Here is a 10,611-nt window from a genome sequence, read left to right as displayed (position 1 = left end):
AAATACCAAGGACAAATAGTTTATTTTTGTAAGTACGAAAAATGGCTGTTTACAACAAAATCTGATCAAGTACCCTTGGTGCAATGGTCAGTTTAACTATCTCCATCCTTGCCAAATCTAATCTAACCATTTATACGGTACACAAGAAGCTTATTTCCGTAATCGTAATTAATCCGTGCGCGGAACCCTAGATACAGCTGTACCTAAAACCAACTTTGAAAATTAAAAGAAATGTTTCATCATTCCAGTAGAGAGCTGAAATTTTATTTTAAACTAAAAAATCTTTTTAATGAAAAAAAATTTACATGGAAAATTTCAAATGCCCACCGACACCTTTTAAAAATATGAATACAAATTTTTCCAATTGGGAGAACTTTCTTCTCAGTAAGTAGGTCCTTTTAAGGCCATAAATTCGTTAGTTTAGTTTTTGGATCACCCTATTATACATATATCTTAAAGAAAAATAATTTACATATGAATTCATGCCTTTAAATAGGTTTCTGTTAAACGTTCAAGTTTTCATGCTTCCACCCAAGGGTTAATTAAATTTCTATCGAAAATCAATATTCCCCTAAATTTTTAAAATAATGAACTAAAAAAAGTATAAGTACGGTAATACAGCAAAGAAGTGAAAAGAACGTTTTCGCAAAGCAAACGCTTGTCTTATCTTACTGATAAGCTTTTTTGTTAGCTAGTTGATATGGCGGTAGACATGCTGATTGCCTCAATGGCAAAAAAAACCAGCGCCCTTTGCTTTATCGACGTCGCTCAGTCAGTGACGGTAAGTGTAAATGGTATTTCGATCATCGGTGGCTAAGTTAAAAGCATTTTTTTTCCGAAATTTTTATGCAACTAAATAAAAAGTAAATGGAAAGCCTGGTAAAATTTAAGAAGTTGTAACTAAGTAAATATGTTTGTATTCGCCAGGTGTAAATGAACGGGTTGTGTTTTGCTGTTTTATGCGCGTCCTGTTTTTTTTATCAGAGATAAGAAAAATATATATACCGAGTAATATTTCTATGCTAGCAACGCCATGTGATATGGTGTCGAAAATGACTAAATACCTAGTACCTACTAATATTTAACGGGAAGTAGAAAAGCGTTTTAGCAGAGTTGATAAGAGCAAAGTGTCCAGTATTGACTGATATACCAAAATATATCAAAATATGTAGTCTGCGTCTGCTTCTGCTGGTGGATTAGTCGATTTTGTTAAGTGAAACAGAGGTGCTAAAAATAGTCTTTTGTACTTTGTGTAGAAAAAGAAGGCATTTATGGATTTTCTTTAATAAATTTCTATTAAAAGTACTCGCAACTTAGTGATGAATATGGACAAATGCCTGGATGCGTGTTTCGGTCGGAGGGTAAGTTATTGTTTGCTATAGAAAATTATTCCTTTTAAATAAGTACGTAGTACATTTGTAAATAGTAGTGTGGCAAATAGCTACATATATGACTCCTAGAATTCAAAGTCTGAAAATCATTCGAAGGAATGTAAAAGAATAACAATACGCGCGTATTTATTATCTATTTTGAGGATTCAGGAAAAATTGTCATTGCATCGAAGTTTCACATACATATATACCTAGTATTCGTTTATATATGTACCTATGTAAATATGTACGTGTATCTTCATAAAATTTTGCTGAGTATGACTAATATTTGTACCGAATTTCTGAGTTTCGCTGTCCTGCTTTTACATATTTCATTTTCGTTATGCCTAAGTACAGGTATATCATATCGACATAAGATTACGATTCCTGGTATTTGATAACTTATCGATATTTGAAATAGTTATAAAAAAGTTGTAGAGTTTTACATGTACTTATGTATGTTCATTAGGTTGATCCAAAAATACACAGGAGAATCAACTTTTTTGAATTGTACTGTTGCCACCGCCCAGAATTACAAAAAAAAAAAACCCCTATTTGAAATCGGTTAATATTTAATCGTTCCGCCGGGCCTTGTATTTTTTGATGAAAGAAATTATTTTTTAGTATAATTGCTAGAAAATGGTTAAAATAAGATAGAATAAGAGTATTTGGCAGATATATACGCATATACCTTCCGTTTGATGCCCATATGGTGCTATTAAATAAGCTTAGTTATTTTAATAATCGTTGTTGAATTTTTTAGCAAGGTGGCAACCACATTTCAAATTTTTTTTTTTGCTTTAACTTAAATATTCTGTTGAACCTTGAAATTATTTTACCTTTTCAAATAGCTGGCAACCCTTTTTTTAAATTTCGTACGATAAATCTACCGAAAATATTGAGTAAATGCAAAAAAAATTGAATTAATCTTTTTATTTTGAACAATGTTATAACAGTTCTTCGAAAAAATGTATTTTATCCATGTAAAATATATGGAAAATTTCAAAACACCGGCGGAACGGGTAAATATTAACTGATATTCTTCAGTTCTGGCGGTTGGTTGGAAAAAATTGGACAAGCCTAATGTGCATACATGTAGACATGTACATACATGCATATATACTTATATAGAATATATATTCATATTGATAAATTGCGCACGCTTTTCGAATAGCCTTAGGATAATTTTATTTCCCTCATAATAACGTCATTGTAGCTTTTCAATCATAGTTTAAGGTGCCTTTCTGTAGGTACGTGTAAATAAAGGTACTTAAATTTGTGTGTTGGTGTTGGTTGATTTTTCCGACAGGGTGGTAAGATGATTTATTTTGGAACGCATTTCCGGAAATGACGGAGATTCGTTCCAAAATAAATCATCGTACATAAATTTGTTTACATCTAATAATTGTATATACATATATATAAAATAATATATTTTTAGAAAATATAACAACAAAAAATATTGATAAATTTTTCCGTCCAAATTTCAACCAATAGAATGGCGTGGTAATAAACTGATAAGTTTTCAATAATGTTCTCTCTTACCTGCATACATAAGTATACACATATATAGTGTATTCCGAAACAAAAAGCTGTTAAATCTAGTTAAGCGCGAAAGGTCTGATTATGCATACTTCGCATAACTTCGCACAAGCACTGGTACCACCGCTATTAAAATATCACTTAAGAAAATGTGAAGACAAACTCAACAGATTGCTCAGTTTTTACAAGTTCTGCTAATTTCTGGGTAATTGAGTACATACAAAATGACAGTTTAAACTTTATGCGAAGTATGCATAATCAGACCATAACGGAAAGTGACAGATTGGATTTAATTGGGGCATGATGTAATTCTATCAACTGAAATTAGTACCAAAAATAAATCCGAAATAAACGATTGCGTATGACTCACTGGCGCCGAGCCGTTGAAAAACTTTTGGCAAATGAACGTGCAAGAACTAGTTCCAATACTGGCAATTCAATATTCTTATTAAGTTTGATCAAAAAAATTCCTTGTCATTTAAAGAACCAAAGGCAATGCCGCATTATACTAAAGCCAGCTTCACGATATAAGCTACTCTTACATACGAACACAGTTATGTAGATCGATGTATACAATGTATACTTCATAAATATTGAGTAGAGAAAACTGGTTGTTAAGTTTTGCAAACAGTTAAGTATTAGTTCATCAACAAAGATATACAATAAAAAGTCAATCAGAAATTATTTAAAATCTCAAAACACAGTCAGGATAATTGCCCCGAAATCCAACTTTGTTTATTTGAATATTTCTGTTCCTCCTTATTTGGGACTATAACTATTTCGTCGATTGTCCCTTTTGAAGGTGCTTAAAGTATACTCACCTTGGTTTGCTTTGTCCACGTTTCAGAGTAATAGAGTTGGGTGGACAAGACGAGATTTTTGCAGAGCATGTTTTCTTCGTCATGAGAGCTAATTAACGCAGATGATAAAACGATATCGGTTGGCACCGCCATTTAGTTATGTTGTACCTTAGCCCTGTAAGTATTCCCATTAAGGATGCCAGCTGGTGGTAGCAAAAGAAGAGGAAGCCGCACCGAAGGTAAGACCAGATGGAGAAGAATTTGGCTCTACTTGGAATTCCCAATTGGAAACAATTGGCACAGAAGGGCAACGACTGGACTCGGTCAATATCGCTTAGGTGGTCACAACGCCAAACAAAAAGAAGAAGATGGAGAATAATTATTAAAGTTGGTATATCGAGGGCTTATATTCAATACCCTCTAAATATCTGCACTTTTCAAAAAAATTAGATTCCGCTATAAAAATCCACCTAAGACTTAACTGTCATCGATGATATTAAATATTGCTGATCTTGTATAACGCTTCACAGAAGAATTCACTATTAAATTGCAAAATCTGGATTTACATCAGTGTTCTAACATCAGAAATTAGTTTCTGTAGGTATGAATCGATACAAGTAAATTCAAGTACATACTCGATACTTTTCTCAATTTACCAAGTATTTTTGTACTCGATATTTTTTACTGCGATCCAATTAGGTATCAAAAAAAGCACTTGTATTGGAAGCGAAAAACGTTTTATGCTTCAGAATTTTCTCTCAAAAGCAACCCATTAGACGAATGGGAAGATATGGGCACTACATTTCTGTAGCTACATAAGCAAGTCCGTCTATTCATAACGGTTGTTGGGTCATCTGTCAGTTGCGAGAGGCTTTTCTCAAAAACAGGTACAACTACATATATCAAAATCTCGAAACCGAAATTGTTATTTGAAGAATACCCAACAAGCATTTCAGTAAATGTTTTTAAAAATAACTTAAAGTAAGTTTGCTATAATAAGCGTTAAATAAGCATTTTTAATATTAAGCTTATTAAAAGTTTTTTCAAATAAACCTTTAATAAGTTTTGAGAGCGAATGTTTATAAATAACTTAAACTTATAAATGAAATGCAAATGCCAACGACATGAAGTAGTAAATATAAAATTTTTTCAATCGTAAGTGACGTGTTTACGATTTTTTAAATATATTATTAAAAGAAAAAATTAAATAAAACCAATGCGGTAAAACAAGAAAATCCAATCAAGGACCCGCTGCGCTAATCGGTGGAGCATTCGAGTTTCCAAATGATGAGTTCCCCTTATCCTTTCTTAGTTTAACATTCAATTAAAAATGTATTAAATTTTTTTCAGAAAAGTTCATCAATGAGAATGGCGGCGATGAAGCGGAATATATAGCTGCATCGATGTCGCTTTTCCAATTTGCCAATAACCGCAAGTAATTGAAAGCACACAACAAGATGTAATAATTAACTTTTTTATGCTTAATTTGTATGTGTTATTGCGAATTTGTATGCTAAAATGTCTATTCCCTATTTATATTTTCGCGACTGTAGATGAGTCCGCCGAAAATTCGTATTTCGTTTAGTTTCTAGATGTTAAGCAATCTATGTATGAGTTTTTAATGAAATATCTTTAAATAAAGGGTTATAAAAATGTTTATAAAAAGCTTTCTTTTGAAAATTTTTAGTAAGTTTATATTGATACGCTAATAAAAAAACTTTTTTTGAACCTTTATTATAAGTTTACACTTTTACGCTTATAAAAAGCTTTCTTTTGAACATTTATTACAAGTTTATATTTCTACGCTTATAACCAATGTTCCTTTTCGATTATATTACGCTTACTTCCAAGCGTTTTATAAACAAAAAATCAACGTTTTGAAAGCTTAATGCTTATAATTGAAAACTTAAAAAAAACTTTCTTTAAGTTTATTTTGCTTGTTGGGTAATAAAATTACACAAATCTAAAAATATTAGCTATGTATGTATAAATCGATTATTTAGTTTAAAGAAAAGCACTGAGTGGGTGATACCGCCAATAAAACTGATTTCTCATCCGTACCAAGTTTGATTAAAGCATAGACAGACGGCAACGTTGATCCGGATTAACGCCGCAGTCGATCTGATCAAAATTGTGCCTTGACAGACGGCAGTAATGCGGATATACTAGCCGCTAGGTCGTAGGTTCGAATCCCACGGCCTGTAGAATATTCATTTAATTTTGTTTTATGTATTCAATTATAACCTCTATATTTTTTTAAAGTTGTTTTTAGTTAGTTGTTTTTGACTTTTTTAGTAAAATTAAACTCTAAAAATTTAAATTTAATAATAATAAAATAAAAAATGTTGAAATAAAATAAAACAAACGAAAATAAAATTAAGTAAAATACACAAAGTAAATGCGAATCTAGCATGGGCATTAGAGTGGTCCAAAAAAATTAAGTTGGAATTTTAATGCCGGCACCCCCTAGGATTGTTCTATATCGAAATAAATATACCCCTATTTTTTTATTTTGAAATCAAAAAATATTTAGAGGGTGCTCAAAGCGCTCAAAGTTTTGCGTATTATTACTGGGAATCTCCTGAAGATAAGAAAAGTTTTCCAATCGAAAAATATTGATTTTTAAGAGTTTTATACCATTTCTACGAAAAATGGTTTTTTCTCCATATAAAATACATGGAAAATTTTGAGCGCTTTGAGCACCCCCTAAATATTTTTTGATTTCAAAATAAAAAAAAGGTGTATATTTCTTTCGATATAGAACAATCCTAGGGGGTGCCGGCATTAAAAATCCGACCTTATTTTTTTACATACATTTTTGGACCACTTTAATGGCATACCTATACCTTGTCGTCGGTACTGCAGTCACCGTATTAATTCAAATAAGTTCTTATTCGATTTATATTGGATTCTTATCTGAATTAGTATGGTGACTACATTACCCATGCCAGATTTGCATATTCACTGTATTCCACGCTCTCTGAGTTTTGGTCAGTGTTGTCATCGAAAATTCCCTTGATCCGAGTTATGTTTGGGATTTAATTCTAGGACTTAATCCGGATCAACTGCAGTTAATTTCCGAGACGATTCCGAATTAACGAGTTGATCCAGATCAACGCTGCCGTCTGTCTATGCTTTTATTAGACGTAATAAAACTAAAATATCCACACACACAGATGTTTGTTTGTGTGCTCAAACGTGTGCCCAAACGTGTCAATAAAAGCTTGCTCTCATAACAATATGTACTCTCAAATGAATGTTCTCCGGTATGTGCAACAATTTGACAAAATCATAAATGAAGTTAAATTGAAAGCATCTAACCTGTATGCATGTGCATATGTATGTATGGATTTGTTGCATATATGTACTCATATGACGTCATAAGTAGCACTCGCGTGCACTTGAAACAAAACAAATAAACATTGTGGTTGTTCACGCTTGCTTGGCTATCAGGTTATTTGGTTAAAAATAATTTTTAGTGTAGTGTATTTAATTGTTGTACAATAACAATATTAAAGGGAATTCGTTTTTAAGTACATAAGTACTTAATAAGGCCGCCGCTTTGGTGTGGTGGTTAGCTGTGCGCGCTACCATTCCGAAGGGTCTGTGCTCAAGCCCGATTCAACCCAACATCGAAAAACAAAAAAGTATTTTTCTAATAGTGGTCGCCGCTCGGCAGGCAATGGCAAACCTTCGAGTGTCTTTCTGTCATGAAAAACAACTCATAAAAATACAATCACCCTTTGGAGTTGGCGAAAAACTTGGGCTAGTAATTTTCTGCGGCTCTACGGTTGGCCAATTTTTTTTAGCATCAAGAGAAAACGAAACAAATGGATGCCAGAGTTCCGTCAATTTGTTCCAAGTCACAAACAAACGTGTTCGGCTTGGCATTGTCATGATGGAACACTCCTCTTTTCTGTTAGCCAATTTTGGTCGCTTTTTCTTGACAGCTTCGTTCAAATGGTCGAGTTATGCGCAGTAGAGGGCCGAATTCGAATTCGCCGAGTTGTAGCAATGTATTAATCCAGGCTTTGAAGTCGTTTGTGAAGGGTAATCGATCTTCAGGAAAGATAGCTTGCGTTGCTTTGAAAAAAAGTTTCCGCAACGGAATCGAATAAAGCACTCCTGGGACTGGCGTTCACTCACATAATTTTCACCGTACACTTTGGCATGTTTTTGCGGCGCTTTAACTTTATCCTTTTTATAGCAAAAAAAGCATCACATCGAGCCTTAACCGCCAAAATAACGTAAGCGACATTTTTTTCAAAATTTTATTTTTGATGCAGAAATGCATCTAGATGCTCTAGGAATATTTCTGCATCAAAAAGAAAATTTTGAAAAAAATGTCGCTTATGTTATTTTGGCGGTTAGGGCTCGACATAGTGTAGGTATATCTTGAGGTATTTCACTCATTTTCGCATCAATACTATAACTTTTTGCACGACCAACGAATTACATAACTGTCTGCACTGAAGATGTAGCCTGAAATGTCACCTTTCGAATGCAAGTCAGTTTGACGCAACTGGAATAATGTTGCCAGATGTATGGGCATCAAATACAAAGTGTTAAAAATCTGTAGAGACCTTTTATAGGGCCCGCCAATATGTGAAAAAAAAGGAATTGTTTGTACCTACATAAGTATGTACATATGTATATGCAAATCCAGGTAAACGTTTTACTTCCGCATTTATTTATGTATGTATGTACATATGTATGTACCTATGTATGTCGAAACAGTTATGTTATGCGGCTTATGAGTATTACGAGAGCATACAACTATAAACCTCTTCACTAGATCATCAACCCAAAATAACAGTTATCTACTACAAACGAAAATCATGTCTAACAAAACTTTGATAACAAATCTAAACAGTTTCCGCAGTTAAAAGAGACAAACCAGTTTCAATGAGAGTCCGTTTGCTCTGCCGAAAGACCAGTTTTCATACAAATGTATGCTCATAAACATATTCCGCCGCTTTCTCCACTATTGGACACGAGTTGGGCATAAGAAAATTGGCGTTTGATTGCGTCAAGAAAGCGGCGCTCCCAGCAAAGATGCAGACTTACATATGTAGGTACTTAAATATATGTACAGTAAATATGCCTGAAAGAAGTAAACTCTAAGAAAATTGAGGCAGTTGAGCGTAAAAGCCGCTTTGGATAGCAAATTTCAAGTTCAGCATTCGTTTGTGGCATTCAGTGCCAGAGTGTTCGCGAGACTGAAAACGTGTATTTCGCGGATATTTAGATGCATAGCCATTTTTATAAGTGAGTGCATACTATACTATGTATGTATATGTATGTATATGAAGTTTAAGTGCAAATGCTAAGTGGACCAATTGAAATGCGATACTGTGTGTAAATTTGGCTCATGATCATGACGTTATGACACAGTTTACTTGCCCGGCGGCATTTGTGGGTTAAAATTGATCATCGGAAGTGAGTTTGTGAGGCCCGTGCATGACGTTGGCTTACAACAATGCTAATGTGAAATATTAAAAAGTGATAAAAAATATTGCTTAACAAAGAAAGTGATAAGCGATAGGTGTACGCATGAGTGATATAATGTTCATGCAAATGGAAGAAAAAATTACTACCAAGCGAGGTAAAATAGCGTTGTCGTTAACGAAATGCTATTGGAATGGAATATGAAACATAAGTTATTTAAAGCAAAAAGTTTGAGAAAAAGTTGGGATCATGTAGCTAACAAAAATTTCAAACGAAAATCCGAGACGGCGACATTAATTACTTCACAATTTAGGCCTCTAAGGATTTAATTCCTGTTAACGTTTTTCCATGTAATTTTTTACCTGCTCTCATCTCTCTCTATCGAAAAGTATTGGGCGGGCCATATTCGCATTGGTTTTAATCATTAAAAGAAGGCTAAGGTAAACGTCATTTTTGATATCGCTTAAAATGCTTAACTAGGAGGAAGAAATTATACTTTGGGTCAAAATCAAGCTCACCGACTCAAATTTGACAGATGTAAAGTAAAAAATTAGAAAAATTTGATATAAAGACATGATTCTATGGAAAAGTGGGTTTAAAATTTCAGCTTGAACCCTTTTTTGAAGCTTTCTGCTTTATTGTAACCTCTTTTCTGTCTTTCCAAAGACTAATTGAGTGACCTGCTAACGAGAAGATCTTAGCGTTATTTTGCTTAATAATAAAAATACATATTTTTCTTTTTAAAACAATAAAAAAAATTTAATAAAAAGAAATTATTAAAAAGGAAAAAAAACATAAAATACGTAAGTTTCCAAAAATTAAACTAAATTAAAAAACAAATAAAGTCTTAAAATTAAAAGGAAATTTGTGAAAAACAACTGAAATTAAAGTCACTAAAAATATTTTCGGTTTTTAAATCAATCCAAATTTACATTAAAAAAATAAGAAATATATTAGAAATATGAAAAAACAATTTCGTTGCCCGAGTATGCGAGCCTCTGATCTCTAGTACTTTGCTTACTCGAGCAAAATGATGTACATACATCTTATTTAGGAACATGTTCATGAGCTTTCTGTCAAAAGAGCTTTTCACCATGAAACTTGGCATGGAAGCCTTTTTTGTAAGACTTTCGTGCCAGAATAACAAAAAAAAAAACTTCAAACTATCTTGCCTACTGTCTTTCAATTGTTTAACAAAAGGCTTTGCAACTATCTTAGCCAGAATTGCCCTGCTGTCGTGTGCCATTTTCCGCTCAAAATTTTTTATGGGAACCCCTTTATTTTTATTGTACGAACCAAACAAAAAATCTACGACAATTTCAAAATTTTAACCATATTTTTAGGTATGGCTACCAAGGTTTGAAAACATTAAAATTGTTAAACACAAAACAGTATGTGGAGTTGACAAATTTTAGTAATCGTCTTAGCTTTATGTCCGCTAAATCACTCAG

The sequence above is a fragment of the Rhagoletis pomonella genome, unplaced genomic scaffold (genome assembly GCF_013731165.1).
Source record: "Rhagoletis pomonella isolate Grant_MI unplaced genomic scaffold, Rhpom_1.0 Rhpom_scaffold_00321, whole genome shotgun sequence".
Taxonomy (NCBI): Eukaryota; Metazoa; Arthropoda; class Insecta; order Diptera; family Tephritidae; genus Rhagoletis; species Rhagoletis pomonella.
The sequence above is the reverse complement of the archived record's forward strand: the minus strand, read 5'-3'. Positions refer to the sequence as shown.